The sequence below is a fragment of the Epinephelus moara genome, chromosome 24 (assembly GCF_006386435.1).
Source record: "Epinephelus moara isolate mb chromosome 24, YSFRI_EMoa_1.0, whole genome shotgun sequence".
Taxonomy (NCBI): domain Eukaryota; kingdom Metazoa; phylum Chordata; class Actinopteri; order Perciformes; family Serranidae; genus Epinephelus; species Epinephelus moara.
Genome location: NC_065529.1, coordinates 34063827 through 34083690, shown reverse-complemented (window position 1 = coordinate 34083690; position 19864 = coordinate 34063827).

Here is a 19864-nt window from a genome sequence, read left to right as displayed (position 1 = left end):
CATCGGCTGTATTCGGTGTCTGACTTCCGGCAGACGGCAATACAGCCTCTGGGGGCAGACCCCCGATTTTTTGGCATTCTGGTTTGATTTGGGCGGAGGAGGTGAATTTCCGTTTCCGACTTCCATTTATATTTAAGTAAATATGCTGAACAATTAGGATGGATTCAGAGTTTGCAGTGACACCAATTGTGTTCCGCCTCGTTAGTTCACCGCACGGACCGTTTAACCTGGCATCAACTGCAGCCGGCTCCAATGTGATTGGTCAATATCACGCGGACTACAAACAGCCTACAACTGAAAACCAGGGCTCTACCGCTCTTCTTCCGGAGGCAAGATCTCCAGGGTTTGCCTACAGACTCTACATTCACTGAATGTAGAGTCTGTATATAGAGACTACTCCGTCCACAACCAGGACGGCGGTACCAGCTGTGATCACCAAATGAGTGGCACTGCTAGCTAGCTAAAGTTAGCTCCCAATTGAACCAGTTGGTGCACAATGCAGAGCAACAGAGGATACAATGGAGATAGGAGGATGGGCAACGGGCACTAAGTTTCTATATGATAACGCACCAGCCAGCTGTCTGTCAGCAAAGCCAACAGAAAATAAAAGTCAAGGCATTTACATCACAAAACATTCAAATTCAACCTCCACCTCCAAACTCACCTCCAAATGGATATCGCTTTGAAATGCAGCACCAAAACTCACTGAGGCAGTGGAGCCCCAAACGCAAAGGAAACACCTCCTAAAAATTGAACGGCAAATGGGTGTTGGCCTATCAAAAGCAAAATTACCTGAAATTAACAACCCTAATCTTGATACAAATACCATAGATGTCTAATGACATTTCTTGTTACTTACTGCCTGACATATACACGTGACATACTGTCTGGTGATTTATCTGCAATAAGCAAATATCAGTTGATATTTATCAGTCTAGCTCTACTGTGAACCAGCTTCATCATTTCATTGTGTTTCAAATCAATGTTTTTTGTTTTTTTTCCCTCTTATCTAATGTATGCTGAAAGAAATTACATCTACTACTTTGCTGCACTTAAATAAATTCTCGTAGCTCAGGTATGTTATTGTTTAGTTCTTTATGTCTAGCTTCTTTATTCCACAGTAATTATACACATGCATATCAATACATAAACTGGCTCAGACCTGAATGATTGAAGGATAGGGCCTTCTATCTATTCTATTTTGTATGGATTATTTTAATTCAATGGATTAATTGCATCATATACATGAGCTCATATATCCAGTTCCCCAGAAGCTATAAATACAACATTGCTATGCTTTTTCCTTTAAGCTCTGAAAAAGGTTAATTCTTGCAAAACATCAGCTGATGGAATAAAGTCGAAATGCTAATGCTTTCTCTGATAGTTATTACACTTGTTTTCTACCTGTTACGCCCCGGTCTAGGGGTGTGGGTGCGTAACATAAGGACACATAGAAACACGAGAGTAAATGTACAAGTGAGCAATTTATTGCTACACACTCCAAAAACACACTGTACAATATCGCACACAAAATGGAGCAAAAGACGTCAGGGTGAGCCCAGGCCAAAACAACAAACAAAAAGCAACCTGTCTACCGACCGGCGAAATAACTAATTCCTAACAAAAACAAAAGAAACAAAAATACAATACTAGGCCTAACTCCCTAGGCTAATGATAAACATGAGAAAACAGGTATAACAGAAATAGCAGCTCACCCCTACGCTCCGTGCAAACAATAATATGTGACAATGACTATTTACAATATACACAAACGACTCAGTTGGCCCTAAGGCGCTGGTCTTAACAAAAGGGTGAATTATTTAGCAAGCAAGCTAAATAATCACACGTGGATCACACAACAAAGTACTTATCAATTACAAAACCAGAGAACGATACAATGTGCTGCTGCCATGTACGAGAGAGACCGCGGCTTCCGTGTGGCCGGCATTATGAAGGCCGAGCCCCTTGCTCCACCAATCCGGCAGCGGTGACGTCACGCTTGTTATCCAGTCGGCGACCGTTGACACAGAAGGCCGAGCCCCTTGCTCAGCCAATCCAGCCGGAGCAACGTCACGATCGTCCAGCGAATCACCTGCACACCTGTAAACACAACACACACGATCTCCGGACAGAAAGAGAGGTCTGACTCTCCACTAAACATGGTGATCAAATCCATAGACTACATAGACATAAGCACATACACATAATACATACACAGGCGGCCGGGGGACGTAACACTACCTAATGTTCATCAAGACGTTATGAGCAGTAAAGCCAACTTCCTCTGAAGTTGCCAACGCCACAAAAAGTAATCTTAAAGTTTTTTTTATTGTAATTTATAGTCATTTTACACACTGTCTAAAGCCAACCTTAAGTACAATTTGACCGAGCCAGCACTGTAATCACAGCCAGCATTTAAACTAGTAATTGACCACACCATCATCCATTATAATAATAAAGATTATAGGAAAGTGAGTTCATAAAACAATACTTTGCTACACTATCTACTATTAGAACTAATCAACAGCTTCAGAACAGCGGCTTTGACCTCTGCTTTACAGTGCACTGGCTGAAAGGTCAACGTGATAACGACTTGTGTAGCGAAGGGCCCTTCGCTGACTGATGTACTCTGGTGAAAAAATAAAAAACAGAAAATGCAGTTAACGATGCCCCAGTGTTTTTCTCCTTGTTATTTACACCGAAGGCTTTGAGCCTTTAACATCATCTGGCACGAGCAATTAAATGTGTTTGCAAGCCACGAGTGGAAAGAGGCCCTGGACTGGAAAAGACAATTTTAACACCATGAACTGTACTACATACAGAAAGATCAAAGAAAGAAGAAGGGAAAGAAAAAAGTAAGGGAAGCAGAAACTGGTTGCAACATAATCATTTAACTATCAATGTCAAGAAAACAGAATGTATGTATTTTAATTCCCCTAAAAAAAACAATATCTATGTCTGGCCATATTCCGTTTTCAAATCAAACACTAGCCATCACAGAAACCTACAAATATCTTGGAGTATATCTTGACTCACATCTCACTTATCGACACCACATTCAGAACCTAACAAAGAAGCTCAACCAGAAACTGTACGTCTATAACAAGATCAGAACATATCTCACCCCTGCTGTTTCAGACAAATACCTATATGCAATCATTCTCTCGAATATATCCTACTGTCTCCCCATATGGTCCCTCACCACAAAGGAAAACATTGAACCCATAGCATAAATATACAACAGAGCGTACAAGATAAACGGTAACCTCCCTCTTTGGACTCATCACTGCATCGCACTCTCCCATTCTAACGCCCTGACTTTTCAAAACTACACAAATAATCTAGCCATTAAACTCTATTTTCAGATCATACACAACAACTCCAATCTCACGCTTACTGCACTATTTCGAAGGCACAAGACAAAACAGCAACACGTCACTAAATCAGTCTCGCATGCACTTATTCCTGTTATTCCTGTACCACCTTAGTCTGAGCATTGAGGGTGGGAGGTGGGGTTGACATGCAGCAAAGGGCTGGAATCTAGCCTGTGGCCACTGCAGCAAGGACATTGCCTTTGTATATGGGATGCCTGCTCTACCCACTAAGCCACCGGGTGCCCCAGAAGTGTTTTTACAGAACATTATGATGTTAAAGCGAAGTTGACCTTTGACATTTTGGATATAAAATATCATCACGTCATTATTTTATCCTGGTAGATGTTTGTGTGACAAATTCCTACATGACCCTCTGCTAAGCCCCACCCCTTTGTGATGGTCCGTCAATTTGTCGGACTTAGCATGGAGCCCACACTGTCAAAACGCATTCCTTAAAGAAATATATGCATCCTGGATGTAAAACTGACTGAGCAGCAAAGGAAGGTTAAAAAGATAAAGACAGAAGCCAATGTGCATATCACAGTGTAAAAATGAACCACTGGTGGCACAGGGTTTTAGAACGGGAAGGAAACATATTGATCTTTCAGACCTATCCGGGTAAGCATCATAAGCATCATTACTACACGTGCCCCAAGCACAACTTTTAACCATGACTAGCTCAAAATCCACAAAACCAGGCTGAAAATGAGGAAAATCTGAAACGACTGCATGAGAGTCAATGAAGAACAGCTGTATAGATGTTGGGCCCTGGTCGAAGCAGGCTGATGGGACACTATAATTAGGCAATCTGCGTTCAAGGGGTGGGACTTAGCAGAGGGTCAGTTAGCATATGCATTCTTGATTATGGCCGAAAACATGTTTTGTGAGGTCACAAACTTGACAACTTTGACTTCTGACCACCAAAATCTAGTCGATTCATCTTTGAGACCAAGTGAACATTTGTAGCAAACTTACAGAAATCCTCTCAAGGTGTTCTCAAAGTACTCACGAGAATGATCCGGATGGACAACTTGAAGACATAACGCCTTTGGCCATGGCTGTCGCCACTGCAGAGGCATAAAGAGGAGGAAAATTCTGCTGTTCTTTGTATTTAGCTGCAGTTATGAATGAAAATAATGGCTACAGTCCACCTAAAACTGCGTAGTCAATGCAGTGTCCATGCGGTAACCGTGTCACTGGCAAAGCTTCTCACTGCAAGCTCTGTGAATTTAATATGCTCGACCTGAGATGGATGCTCATTCACAATTTCAAAGCGTTTAGTGCTAATAAACAAACAGTATGGCCTTTCTACACAGTGAGCAATTATACACGGAAAGACACCACAAACCTACCAACAACCTAAACACTTCCCACAGCACGCTCACAGTTCATTAGCATGCATTGTCCAAAGTGGGGTGCAATGCTCAGGTCCTGTCCTTCATTCTGAGATGTGGATGGAGCAGGGTAGGGAGGAAGACGGCAGGTTAGCGGGGATGGGCTGTGGCTCTTAATGAGCTCCTTGGTGTCTTCCCATCAGCGCAGAACTAGGTTTCCCTTACATGGCATCCTGGGAGCTTGTTAAGAGGCATTCCCTTTAAAACAATCATCTGCCAGCAATCATCCCCTCCCTGTTTTTGTGTCTGTATTTCCAAACTTATTATATGTCACGCCGTCTGTTTCTCACAGTCCCAGCCTCACTCGCGTTTCTATCACCCTCCCCTCACTTGAGCCTTTTTCCCCGCTCGTCTTGCTATCTCTCCCCTACATCCGCATCACCTGTTATTCAGGCATTTTGCTCAGTATTCAGATTGGTAGCGGTGGCTTTCCCTGGGGAGCACATCCACAGTCTGACATGTTTAAGAGGGATCAGAATGACAGGATGTGGAGAAGGGAAGAGAGCCGGCTGAAATGCACCATGAGGTATATACAGTATGCGTCTCTGCTGCTGAGAGGTGGTTAGAGTTGGAGATAATGGAGGGGAAATAAAGTAGGTAGCCATAATGTATTTACAAGTGAGAATAAAGCAGAAAATTGGGAGAGGGGAGGTCTTTATCTAGGAACCTTGTCTCTAAAAATGACATCTACTGTATATGGCACTACTGTGCATTAAGGATTTCTATTTAGGAGCAAACTTCTCTGCAAATGTAGAAGGTATGTTTAAGGAGAAGATCACAGTAATGGACAGAAAAACTGGAATTACCACTTCATGGTTGTATGCCTCCAAGAAGTACTCAAATTGCTCTTACAGCTCACATCCATGTCTGTGAAAACATGGAGGCTCTACACACATTTTTAACCAGACAGGTCAGAAGATCTCTACAATAAACACAGTTTCAAGATTAGTGTCATCAATTCAGTATCTGTCTGAATGTCTCCCATCTGTTCCTGAGATATGATGTTAAGTAATTGTCAGGAAAGTGTTTTTGCAGGACACTATGATGTCAAAGTGAAGTTGACCTTTGACCTTTTGGATATAAAATGTCATCACTTCATCATTATTTATAATTAGACATATCGGTAAAATTTTGTCATTATCAATGTAAGAACTGTTGAGGTATGGTTGAAAACATGTTTTGTGAGGTCACTGTGACCTTGTCCTTTGACCTTCAACTACCAAATTCTAATCAGTTCATTCTTGAGTCCAAGTGGATGTTTCTATCAAATTTGAGGAGATTCTCCTAAGGCCCTCTTGAGATAAAGCAATCACGAGAATGAGACAGATGCAAGGTCACAGTGACCATGATGTTTGACCGAGAATGTTTGTGCCAAATTTAAAGAAAGCACCTCAAGGCGCTCTTGAGATGTAAGCTTCGCAAGAATAGGACGGACTGGACAGACGGACTGGACGATCTGGACGGACAAGCTGCTGGCACAGAGGCATAAAAAAGTGTTTGCCTTTCATACTGACAATCTGGGTGTCACATCCTGTCCAGTGTACAGAATCACATTACTGAGAAACTGTGGGGTATTTTATAATCTAAAAATGGAAGTGATATGGAGTTCTGTACTTGTGATTGTTTTTCATTTTTGTATATCTGCAGATATAAACTCTGTGTTGAAAGTTTGTATATTTAGATCTGTGTCTGCAGCTTCAGCAGGCTTCATTTTTTCCATTTAATTTTATGCATTCAGTTTGAGGCATGCAAGCTTAGTTATACAAACTGTGCAGCAAAAACATCCCACACAGACGTGAGAGAGAAAGAGTGTGTGTGTGTGTGTGTCTGATATCACAGACTTTTGACAGGTTTACTGCGTTGTGTGGTTTTGTAAGCAGAGCTACGTAATAACAATGACCAATAACAATGAGACAGCTAGCCAGCTGTTACGTACCTACGAGATTCCACTTTGTCAGTGGTTTTTGCACAATCAGGTAAAATTACCTAATCATTGATTTAAAGGGACTCTATGGGAATTTCTAAGCATATAAGTTGTCTGGACACAGTTCTCGACATGGAGGTGGCTGAGCTGGCGGCACGCAGCTACCGGTGCCAACTCCATGAACAGCGTTAAACAACTGAAACAGTGCTGACAAAGGTAACAGTGTTAACTGGGGGGGACTCAAGGGTGTGCCCTCCAGTTCTGCAATGAAGTGCAAAGCTGTGATGATGAGCTAGCCGGTGGGATACACACATGCACTAACATGTACGTGCAGCTGGACCGTCTTACCCCAAAAAACCAAAGGGAAGCTCGGATTACAACACACTAACAGATAGCGTGACCTTATTCTCTGCTCAGGACGCCATTACTCTACTATATCATTGTATAGCAAATAGTGGATTGCTGATATATTAGTGCTCAGAGCCTCTAAGAACACCTCAACATCTGACATGTTTTCTATTTCTGTAGAAACCTTTGAACAGAGATTAAAGGTGGACAGAAGGTCGACCCTCACAAACATGAAACTGAATGCACAAACTTGCAAATCAGGGTTTACAGGAAGGAAACTAACATACAGACAAGGACAAACCCAGCTGTTGATGGTCATTAAATACCTCCAAACCTTAAACTGGCTGCCCGGTGAACCACAAATTCTCATTTTCTGTGTCTACCCTGTTAAATATAGAATACACAATGTTTGGCTGTGGCATATTTTGATTTGTTGGAAGGCAGCTTTGTCAGAGCTGTGCTGACAAAATGACCAATGCAGCCATCATGCTAACCATCATGTTAAGCACTTGGTGAAACAATGTAGGTATTTTTTACTGGTTAAAAAGCACTAAATCATTGATTACATATTTCAAATAACTTGCCCAGCACTGGTGGTGTTTTGAGCCTAGCAGTTTTCTAAGCAGGGCTGTACTCTATTTCTAACATTCGCAGACATATTCAATGTTTATATTCTTATTAATGGATTAAAGAAACCTGTAAACCCACATGGCGTCATGTTTCCCTTGAAATTAGATTTGCTAATGTGAAGTAGCAAGCACATAACAAAGTTCATTTCTAATGAAGTAGAAATCAGAGAAAAAGTTAAGTGTAAGGAGTGTAAGAAAGAGAGAGAGGTGAGATAAGTGGTGGCAGAGGTTGAAGAGGATGTGAGAGACAAGAACTATGTTAATAAATGTAAGTAAAATCTGTGAGAATCCAGAAGTGCAGCTGCCACATAAAGCACACCAGTGTGTCCTCTGCTCATCACACCTCAAACACAGTTAAGTTGTACTTAACTGTACTTGAAGCTAGTTCAAGGTTGATGCTGAGGAAAACACAGTATGGTAGTTTGAAGAGTTACTTCAGCTGTGTGTTTTTTAACACAGGGGTAGGTTAGCTATTAAAGTGGTGGCATCAACTCTGAGATGTGTGAGGATGTTTCATGGAGTGCCAAGTGGGTGACCATTAACAGGTTTTGTAATGAAGTGTTAATGCAGCTCTGCTTTTCAGTTTGACATTAAAGAACATCTCAACACCAGCACCGTGAATCTGTCAGAACTAAACCAGACAACTGAACAAGTGCCTGACAATTAAAGATTTCTAAATAAAACTGTGTCTGTGACAAACTATTTTGACAAATTCTGACAAATGCTGGCTCTAACAAACACAATTATATGGAGGAGTTTGAGAACAGCTACATGCACAAATCTATAACATATATTTCTTTAAAAGCAAATTTAACATTTGTATGAACAGCTCTGTCTGAAGTGAAAATCAACAAATCAACTGACGGCCAGCATTGAGGTCGTTACTCTGATAGTAATGTCTTACACATTAATCGTAATGCATTACTTTACTTATTTACCTCTTGTAGAAAGTGATTCTTTACACTACTCGTCACATTACTTTTCCATTTCTCTGCAACATCGCCTGAAATGCATTGCCACGTAATGGCCAGTTGACAATATGGTGTTAAACCTTACACACGCCCACACACTGTATCAGCTTAAATCCTTATCCTGCCTCAATATAAAACTATATCAATAAATAAAATAAGAGACTGAACTTCCTAAGAAAAAGCACATTTTAATGACATATGAATGGCATTTAACAAGCCAAACACACTAAAACAAACTCACTTAATTCACTTGCTCACCAAATAATGCCCTTTAAGCAAACTAGTCCAGCTCATTTGAGGCGTTTATCACTAAAGCCGCAGTTAAACCTCATGAGGAGGAGTTTCATATTATTTTTCAGACAACGTATTCCTCCTTGTAGTTGGTAAAAGACTACCCAGGCTGAAGAGCCTCTCCACGGGCGCACTGGACGGCATGTTTAAATTTGTTTTCTATCCACTGATTATGCAGATAATTAAAGAACTCATGTCACACAAGCAACAACATAATTCTTTGATTTCCAACTGTGATGTGATTACTGAATTTAGGAACAATAAGGAATTACATCCCTATGTTACAGACAAATGTAATGTGATTACAGTTACACTGCACATGACAGGGACACCTTCTCTCTGTTCATTATGTGTTTACAGTTTAGAGGTTTACTTAAAATGCTTAACAAATGTACAAAGTTTCCAGGAGTGAGACATGCAGTGATTATTCTTTATGTTTACACAGGCCTCATGGAAATGAAGGAAACATGATTATCTGTAATACTGTATTTCAAAATACACTGAATGTCTTAAATGTCAAATAATATCTGAATTATCTATTAGACTTTTTCCATTGGACCCACCGGACGTCTTTTATTGGATGTACTACATAATATATTAGTATTGGACTTACAATAATCCCGTTATTGGATCATAAAGCCCCTGTGCGCTGAATTTCTACCGAACAGTTTTCCACCTATGGCTTTAACTGAACTCCCAGCCATCAGAGCAGGGGGATTTAGATTTGCCTCTCCCACAATTTTTTCTATTTTTAACTTCTGTGCTGAGGTATTTTTGGGGACTTTTTTTGTTTTTTGTCTTCTCTCTAGACAAGAGAGCTTGGGCTGGGCTGGAGGCTGGTTATACTGTTGGCCTGCGACTGAGACATTGTCTATTGTGTTGAACTATAGAGATAAGGAGGACCACCACTGTGAAAGTGACACACAGAACACTGGGTACATGACAACACATGAGCTTCAGATTTATATTATAGCTTTGTTTAGCTTAAACTTGTGGCAACAAATATAAATTTGATTAAAATGTTATTTTACAGTTTTTTCAAGACATTTCTTTCACATTTGATTCGATCCATCCAGTGCAGAGCTGTTTAATGCACCAGTTTAATGTAGCATAAATGTCATGAAGCCAAAATCAGACAAAAGGATGAGGTGAGGTGGTCTCAAAAGGTCTGGAAGATAATCTAAAGATCACACCTAATAAAAGGCTGATTATTTAGAGTCACTCATAAATGTGTTTTTTCTTATATTTATGTGCCCTAAAATGTCTGACCTTGACTATACTCACTTGTATCTGTGAAAAGTCTGTCACTATAGAGGTGTTTTCGCCTCATTCAGTGTAGATTGCCCTATTCTGTCAATAAGGTATGAGAGAACTTTGCATAGCTCCCCTCCATTTAAACTTTTCATGTGGGAAAACCATGTTAAACTAAATATTAATCATAGCAGAGTATTTTTTTTTATATTTTAAAAACATGTCTGGAGAGATACTTTAAGCCGGGAATCTTACTTGTAAAGCATTTAGTATTATGGTAAGCTGTGGCTGAATCTCATTAATTTGTTTAGTTAATTCTTAGCTAAAAAAAGAAGTCTCGCTCTTGATTGGACTCAGATTTCTTAAAGTGGCTGTTTTCTTTTTATCTCTATTAGAGTGAGAGAGAGAAAACGAGAGAAAAAGAAGCAGAAAAACAGCGGGGACGGCGGGGTCTCCACCGTGCACAAAGCTGATCTGTGTGTATATATTGTGACATTTCCAAGTAGTCTCTGATGCAGGGATGGCACACCTGTTTAATGAGCCACTAATGGTGGCACTAATTGAGGTGGGCTAATTTCATGTCATCATGAGCTCGTCATATACGGCACCAAAGGAATTGGATCCATGGAGCAGGAAATATTCTGCAATAGCCGCCAGGTTAAACTGAGGCTACTCTGATCTCCTATCGCCTCCCTGAATCACACAAGCCTCTCTCAGCCCTCGGACTATAAATGCAGGATTTTTTCAAGGATTACCATCAAACACTTATCATTTTATTAAAATTCATATCCAGCATGAGAAGACATTGCTTAACATGATCACAGCTATACTCGACTGAGCGGCCACTCCTTAGATACAAGCCAGATAAAATAAATAGTCTTTTTATGATGTGAGTTTTTATTTTTTTTACTGCTGTAATGAGCAGCGTTTTAAAGCTTGGCTGTTGGTTTCAGTGGAGTGGTCTGAAGGATTGTAAGGCAGCGGACAGTGGAGAGTTGTAGCTAGGGAGAAGACACAATCCTCTCACACCCCCAGGGCTTTTCCATTATCCTGCTCTTTCTGGATCATATAACACAGGGCTGTGTGTGTGTGTGTGTGTGTGTGTGTGTGTGTGTGTGTGTGTGTGTGTGTGTGTGTGTGTGTGTGTAGCCAACTTGTGTTTGGCTGTGATTGCATGCATGTGCGTTCTCTATATGGATGTGTGTGCATTCACATCCATCTCACCAAGTCCCTGTTCATTTCTTGCTCTTCCCTCCTCTTCTCTCCTGTCCTGTCCTGTCCTGTTCTTTCAAAGCTTTCTTTTTATTACTGTTAATATCTGGTTTGTTCTGCCAACTGGGGCCAATGACAGGCACGTGTTTGATATTAATTCACAGAACGCCCCCAGGTCTTGAGAACTTTGTGGGAGGACGGAAGAGGAGCGGGAGAGGAGTGAGGTGAAAAAAAGCGAGATAAAGAGAAGCTTTTCATTCATCGTCTGATGCTACATTGTCACACCACAGTTGTTTCCCCTGTTTATACACAGACAGTCACACACTGAGGAAGACAAACAAAAACAGGTTTACTGACAGATGTGCATGCAAACACATTTTTTAAAGTCTGTCTTAGTACAACACTCACATGCACACATGTACATTTAAAGAGCTACTGGAGGCTGTAATTACTGCGGTCCATACTGTCTGTGAAAAGATTTGTTTTCCAATGTGATTCATATGTAAGTGAGGGAGACTGTCCCCCCCAGGAATAATGACAGCATCAGTAAAAACAACATATGGTACTGAGATGCGAGCAAAGGAAGAAGTAGTGTTGTGTTACAAAACTTAAAAAACTCTGTCAGACTTCAAAGGGGACCTATGCTTCTCATTTACAGGTTCATGCTTGTAATTTGGGTTTTTAATGCATTTTCTAATGTACCTTTTATAATGGTGGTCTGTGGGGAAAAAGCTTTGAGGGCTGCAGGGGATTTTTTTTTGCTGCACTACTGCAAGTGGCCACTGGGAAAAACTGGCTGCAAGGCTGAGCAGCATTCCTAGGGGCTGTTTGAGAGTGCAGAAAGACCCGAAAATGCTGACCAATCAGAGCAGACTGGGCTTTTTCAGTAGGGGGGCTTAAAGTGACAGGCGCTGAAATGGAGCGTCTCAGACAAAGGGTGAATACAGGTGTTCTAGCACAGACAGTCCTAGGAAAAAGTCCTAGCATTAAAGCGCGTAAACAAAACACACACTGGCCAATCATAATGTAGCATCAGGCGGCTCAGACCAGGGTCCGACAACAACACAGCTGTGCTCCATTGACTCTAATGCAGTCGTTTCAGATTTCCTTCATTTTCAGGCTGGTTTTGTGGATTTGGAGCTAAATGTTGTGCCTGGGGCACGTCGTGTATAATTGACGCTCGTTACCTGGAGAGGTTGGAAAAAGATATACATTTTTTTCCTGTTCCAAAACCAAAATCAAACCCTGAAAAGTGTAGGGTTAGCTAGCTTGCTACTGAAGATATAGCCTACTGAATGTATACACATGCTGCTTTTGCATTTTAATGATTACAACAGTGAAACAAAGACCGACCCTGCTGTACAGGAACCAGTGAAGGGAAGCAGGCTGTACAGGAACCAGTGAAGGGAAGCAGGGAAACTTTGCTGATATTGAACCAGCTCTGTGTCATTGCATTGTGTGCAGATGAATGTTGTTTGACTTATACTGCAGCCTATAGTTTGGCTTTAGCTTCTACCTATCTTTGTCTTTTTAACCTGTTGTTGCTGCTGAGTCAGTTTGACATCCTGGATATATCCTTCAAACACAGACTGTAGACCCCTCTGTCTGCTTCTCTCTGGATTCCCTGTTTCATTTTTCCCAAAAATATGATAATATTTCTTCAGGGAGTGCAGTTAGTTACAGTGTGGGTTCCATGCTCACTCCAACAGCTTGTCGGACCATCACAAAGGGGCGGGGCTTAGTGAAAGGTCAATAAAAGTATGAACCTGAAAATGAGCATAAGACATCCCTTCAAGGTAAACATTAATTGTATAATATCTCCTAGTATTCACTGGGGGAAGTACCTGCATTTCCTCTTACTGACGCTGCTCCGGCAAAATATTACATCATCTCCGTGCGCATGCTGCTTGCATGGACTCAAGCAGGTGCCCTGAGCAGTTGGTGGACTGTCGGTGGCACTATTCTACCTCTAAACCTCCCTCAGTGCAGTCCTGTGTACTCTACGTGTGCGTAGATAGACACTCCATGTCAGGGCCTGTGCCCTGGGTCAGCGTACGCCTTCTCTCTCTTACCCACCACACAGCCGTGCGACTGTCTGCGCCTCACAAAGCAATGGAGTAATGAGTCCCATGACAGTCCGGTGGAATAGGCTCTGAATAGGTAATGATGGAGTCTGAAGGTGCTGGAAACACTGACTGTGTCTGATCGGGGGGTTATAATGTAGTCTCAGAGCATTCTTCCCTCTGCTTGTCAGTGAGAGTTGTGCTGGCACAATACCTCCTATCTAATATTTATCGTATAACGCTGCATGCCTGTGTTGGAGTCGTGCTCCCCACACACTGCCCATCGAATCCTATTCTGATCCCTGTCCCTGGTTAATGGTCTATACATATAGTACTGCCCAAATATGTATGCTATACATGCTGCAAGGCTCCTAATAGGGAGGTGTACGGCAAGCCACTATGACTCTTTATATTCAGAGGCAGTGGAGCCCAGACAACGACTAACTGACTGGCTGGACTGAGGAACCTTGGGACTTCAGCTGACAGTTCCTGTGTTACATTCAAATGACTTGTGTTAATGTGCTATTCTTTGCAGCTCCGGTGATTGCACTGTATTGTGTTTATGTGTGTGCGTGAGGCACATGACTTTGTGTGCCTTTCTGTCCACCTGTCTGTATATTTTTCTATCTGTACTCATGTATTTATGTATTTATGCTCAGAGAGAGGCTGCCTAGTAGCGCCTAAGGCATAATTAAAGCCCGAGAGTCGAAGCTGAGGAAAAGTTCTGGGAGGTGAATCAGAAAGAGCAGCGCCTGGCAGACGCTGATAGACAGGAGTGGATGGTCATCTCTGTACCTCCCAGCTCCGGGGTGGGGGGGGGGGGGTAGACCCATAATGCTCTATTCCACCATCTCATCTGCAGCACTAGACAGAAAGATAGGGCACATATTCCAATTTATGGCTTATCTCATCATCATCATTCTTCTGTCTCGTTTTACTGCCCTTGAGATTTCACCCTTGTCATCCAACTGGTAATCAGAGTTGGGAGAGTTACATTTATTACTGTACAATCACGCATCTGTGATTAGCTGCTCTGTGTAACTGCTGTGAACTCCTGGCTCCTGCTCTTTCTCGCACGTTAGGTAATCTACTCTGTTACCTTTGGATTACTTTGCTTCCCTCCACATCCATAGGCAATTTTCCATACCTATCAATTAAGTGAAAGTAACAATGTACTTCATTATTACATGAAATCCTAGTCAAAATGTCACCCTGGTGATACATTCAGAGAGGTGGACTGGAAAGAAAACACAATTATTGGATACGCAACAGTGCTCAAGTCAAAAATTCTCACTTAAAGACATATTTCACTGCTGGGAAGATGGTCTTTTTCGTAAAACTAGGTTGTCTATGATGTAGAAAGACCCAAATACTTTTGAAATTGGTGCTACATGACCAGAGAAAACAAAAGAAAGGGGTGTGGCATTTGCTTTTGCTCAAGAGATAGAAAACCTACAACTACAAGAATGCACTGTGGCGACATGGTGATACAGTAACAAAATCTTGATTCACATTTTTTCAGTACTGCCTAGTTTTACTTTTTGATCTCAGTTTAGCACTCTCAGTAAACAGTATCACTCCTACTTCTTCCTCAAAAATTCTCATATTACAGCCAAACAGTGCACTAAAATATGCTTCTTAAGACATTTTAGGCAACAAACAGGCGATACAGTGACAGAATCTTGGTTTATATTTGATCAACACTGCCTAGTTTTACCATTTGATCGAAGTTTTGTCTAAGTTTGAAAGAGGGAGAGAGAGACAAAGGGATGGCTCTCTCTTAATCTGCCTCTTTACTTTTCGTGTCCATGGTGAAAGGCATCTGAATATGCGGTAGTACACTCTGGCGTTCTGTGGAGCCAGCAAAAAACTGCCAGATGATGCAAAACGCAGATTGAGCTGGGAGATGAGCAGGGAGATCTGGGCACTGGTAAGATGAAGGAACCACAGTTCATTTATACACACTGTCCACATTGTTACGACGCAAAGCTGGTTGAAAATTTGCAAAGTATCACCTTAAGCCATGTAGCAGCACTCTTAAAAATATGGTTTCAAAAAAACATTTGGACCACTTTTGTCTTTTGTCCAAAAACAAAACCTAGGGGAAGCTGCAATTCATCCCGCATTTTTTGAAGCATGGCAACACCGACAACTGTAAAGGTATGAATTAACTGACATGTATGTATTAATTACAGCTGTAAGATTTTTTTTTATTGAATCATGTTTCTCACCCACAGTAACATGCTGCTCTTTAATGCTCACCAGGCGAATGAACATCTGCGCAGATGTACTGAGCAGAAAAACAGTTGTTCGTCATCAGGAAATATCTCCGACCACGTGCCTCCACCTTAAACCACCACGTCTCGCTTGTATTTCCCCAAATATTAAATACATTATTGAAACATTTCCTAGATGCACCTTGCCTCTGTCTGCATTAGTTTCTGTGGAGGTTGCGAGCTTCTCATGAGGGGAGTTTAATCAGGACACCATTGTAGACTGGCGAGGAAACCTGAACACCACAATAAGGTTTTTCAGCTTATGTCAGCATGATCAACAAAAGGTATGGCGAGTGAGAGAAAGGAGAAGAGGAGAAAGATGAGGAAGGAATGCATAATAAATACTACGAGTCTGTCAGCCATAAATCTTATGACTCCTTACCAACTGAGTGGCTGCAGAATGGTTGCAGGGGGCTTTACCCCTTCCTCCCCATCTGTTAAAAGCCTGTCTGGTATGGCGGGATAGGTGTGGGTGGCAATGTGGTATGTATGTGCGAGTGCGGGTCAATACACATACACATGCATGTGTAATGTTTCTATCTGTCTTAGGTAGGGTTGTGAGGGCCAGCTGGTTAGGGGGTGAAGATTGGCCCCTCAACACGCTGTGCAGGGACCCATCCAGTCACTTCGTGCTATTGATCAAGGATAACAGAGGCAGCGAGCTCACTAACTGGACAAATTCACTGCGCAAGGTCTTTACACCACAGTAAGCAGCAGTACACAGCAGCGACTCGCTTATAGGCTCGTGCATACACTCTGATGCTCTTTATCCACTGCCCCCACTCTCTCTGTAACTGTCTCCAGCTCTCTCTCGCATTCTCATACACACACACACACACACACACACACACACTCTTACACACTCAGTCTGAACTTGAGAATACGGACATTTTTCATTGTCAGGAACCTGCTTGAGGAAAAACACCAGTGGTAAGGTCTGCTGATTTCAGCAGGATAGGGATTTAAACGTCATACCTGCATGGCATTGTTAGTGTGAGAGCCTCTTTACTCTGCTCGATAAAGTCATCCATAAAAATGTAATTATTCTTTTTCTGGGTTCTGGCAGCTGATGTTAGGCTCTAGTGGTGAAGACATCAAAAGGGCAGTGGAGCTCAAATCCCCACAGTGCTTTAACTGACTGGGGATAAACCACATTGACCCTGCTACATTTGTAGATAAGACGGGTCAAACACAAGCAGCAACCACCACGGCTGAGTGGAGAAGTCAATGTGAACATGCGTTAAGATACACCTCCTCCGCGGGTGCTTAATGCCAGCCAGAAAGAAAAGGGAGTGGGTTCTTTTGTGGAGATATGAAAAATGCTTCAGTGTCTTTTTGGTTTGATTGTTGATTGGTCTGATGAAATGTACAAGCGTGATAAACAAACTGCATTAACATCAGTCTGTTGAATCAACATTTGATGTTTGCATACATTTGCTATACGACGACATAGGAAACATTTATATTAATAAGAATACAACAAAATAACTACTTTACTATAATAAATGTCGTTAATCTAATTTACATTAAATATAATCTATTTCAAACACACTGCCTCGTGCTTACACGACTTAAAGCTGCACCATGGAGTGTATTTGCATCCCCATGCACATACACATGATAAGCCCACTGATAACAAGACACACATTACAGCACTAGGAAAAAAAAAAGATTCCTTCAGAATAGGAATGTCAGTTTTGGTTAATTTTGCTCTGCATAGCTCAACACCCATTAACCAGTAACTGGTTAATTTTTAAGAAAAAACAAAATGACGGGAAACACATCGGTATTTCCATTTAACTGTAGCACCGCATTTTAAAGTGCAAAGCTATTTGGTTGGGACGGCGTTGCTAGCGGTAACTGCTGAATGAGTGGCATCGCTAGCTAGCTCCCCCCAAACCCGGGTAGTGCGCAGTGCAGGAAACTGAAAAGCAGCAAAATTAACCTATAGACCAACATGGGTCACCAGTCAAAAATATTCTCGGCAGTTAACCGATTAACAGTTACCGTTGACATCCCTATTTCAGACATCTATTGCCAAAAGCAGCTATTTAAGTCCACAATCCATCATCCAACATCCCTTCCGGAAATGTTTAAAAACAAATGCAAATATTTAGCTTTGTTTCTGATATTGTATTGCCACTACAAAGTTCAATTGCATAGTAAACAATTCTTAAAATCATGCCTATCCAGAATATATAAATGTGGAAATATTCTAATTGTAAATGTTTAAGTACACAAGATGTCTCCTACTTCACTGAACAGTCCATTCTCAGTGTACTGTTATGGTAGCTTTATTGGAAATCTAACGAATGTCTTGTGGCGGAGGCAAGACACTCTGAAGACAAAAGAGACTGAGAAAGCCTTTGGCACGCCACCACCAATTATCCATGTAAATACACATTCACTCTAAACAACCACGAAGAAGAGGGAGCGGGCCGGCCAACTGGTCTGACGGAACGGCATCCAAAGGGTGTTCAGTGGAGTCGTGCGGTCCGAGCAAGCTTGTCGCGAGGAGCAAGAGCGGTGGTCTGGCAGTGAGTCAGCTACACCCTCCCCCCAGATAGGAAGTCTAGGCACATTTCTTATATCTAATGCAATACGTAGGGAAAGGCACTAAGTTAGGGGCTTGCTAGCCTTAGTTGAGGAGGTTTCACCAGCCAGGTTTCGCATAGCAGCAAAACAGTACGATCACTGGAGGCTAGGCTTGTGCCGGTTTGAAAATTTTCCAACCGTTTGATTTAAAGCCAAATATCTAACCGAACCGATATATCGAATTATATACCTACTTTTACCACTGGGGGTCGCATTTGAGCTATTTTTCCCAATAAAAGCCCATTATAGGTGTAATGCGCTTCCAATCCACTATGTGGCGGTAATGCTGTATTAACCGCCAATACACACAAGGTTACACAAGAAGAAGAAGACGCAGAAGGACACCAAGGAACCTTCCTCCGACTCCACTCTCTCAGTGGAGACACGGCGGTTGAGAGGGCCGAGCGAGAGGATGTTCCTGTAGTAGTTCCAGCCCCCCAAATAGTACCAGGAACTTCTTCAGTGGAAACGGGTTACTAGGGCAAAAAACTGAATGACTGTTGACTCCATCACACTTTTTCCCGCCCCCAATGAAATTTGATCTCTCGCAGCAGCAGCAGACAGCTGAGCGGAGCGGAGCTGCGGAGTCCCTCTGAAGCCTCTGAGACAAACTAAACAAAACACTTGTAGGCTCCTCCACTTCATTTATAAACAAACATAAACCTTATTAAGTTGTCATAACGCATGTTTCAATCAAGCCCCAACCTCCGGGGGAGACGAGTGAGACCAATGCGGAAGTGCCAAAAACTGCAGTTCACTGACTGTCCACTTGAGGCTGGCTCCGGAAGTGAGTCAATTCCCATAGACCCCCATGTTAAAATGTCCAACTTTAGAGCAGAAATAAACATGTTTACAGCCTGGTACAAAAAATGGTTTTGGTCTCTATAGTTAATTTCCCCTTTCATGACAACTGTAGGGGGGGTTGAATTTTTTTCTAACTCTTCCGTTTAAATGTTATTAAGGTTTGAAATTGCGCATAATTAAGGGCGTGGTCACTTTGAGTGACAGGTCGCACCATCACGGGTGGCTAACTAGCATGCTAACCAGCCGCTGGCTTTGCTGTGCGGAGCTCGGCAGAGCCGAGCTCAGACTCGGCCGTCTGCTCGGCGTCAACTCAGCCAATTCGTGCCCATGTTCAAGGCATTGAACCTGTCCTCCCAGCCGTGTTTGTGCCTTTTTTTCAGGCAAATATTGGAGTAATATGGCTTGCTGTTCGATTAATTATACCAACAGACCGTCCAAGAAGTATGTGCTCCAGGTTTTTCGGTAAGTGAAATTCGGAAATTCTAGTATTATTTTATTTATGTTTATATGTTAGCACTAATTAGCGTGTATCGGTGTCTGCGGCCACTACAGTCACCACCTAGCTTGTCAGCAGCGTGTATCGGTGTCTGCGGTCACCACCTAGCTTGTCAGCTTGTTATTATATTATTAAGCCTTTATTTAATACATGTAAAATCACGTTGATACCGGAGGTCTCATTTTCAAGTGCGACCTGTATCACAGCAGCAACATCCACATCAAGTTACAGAGCCA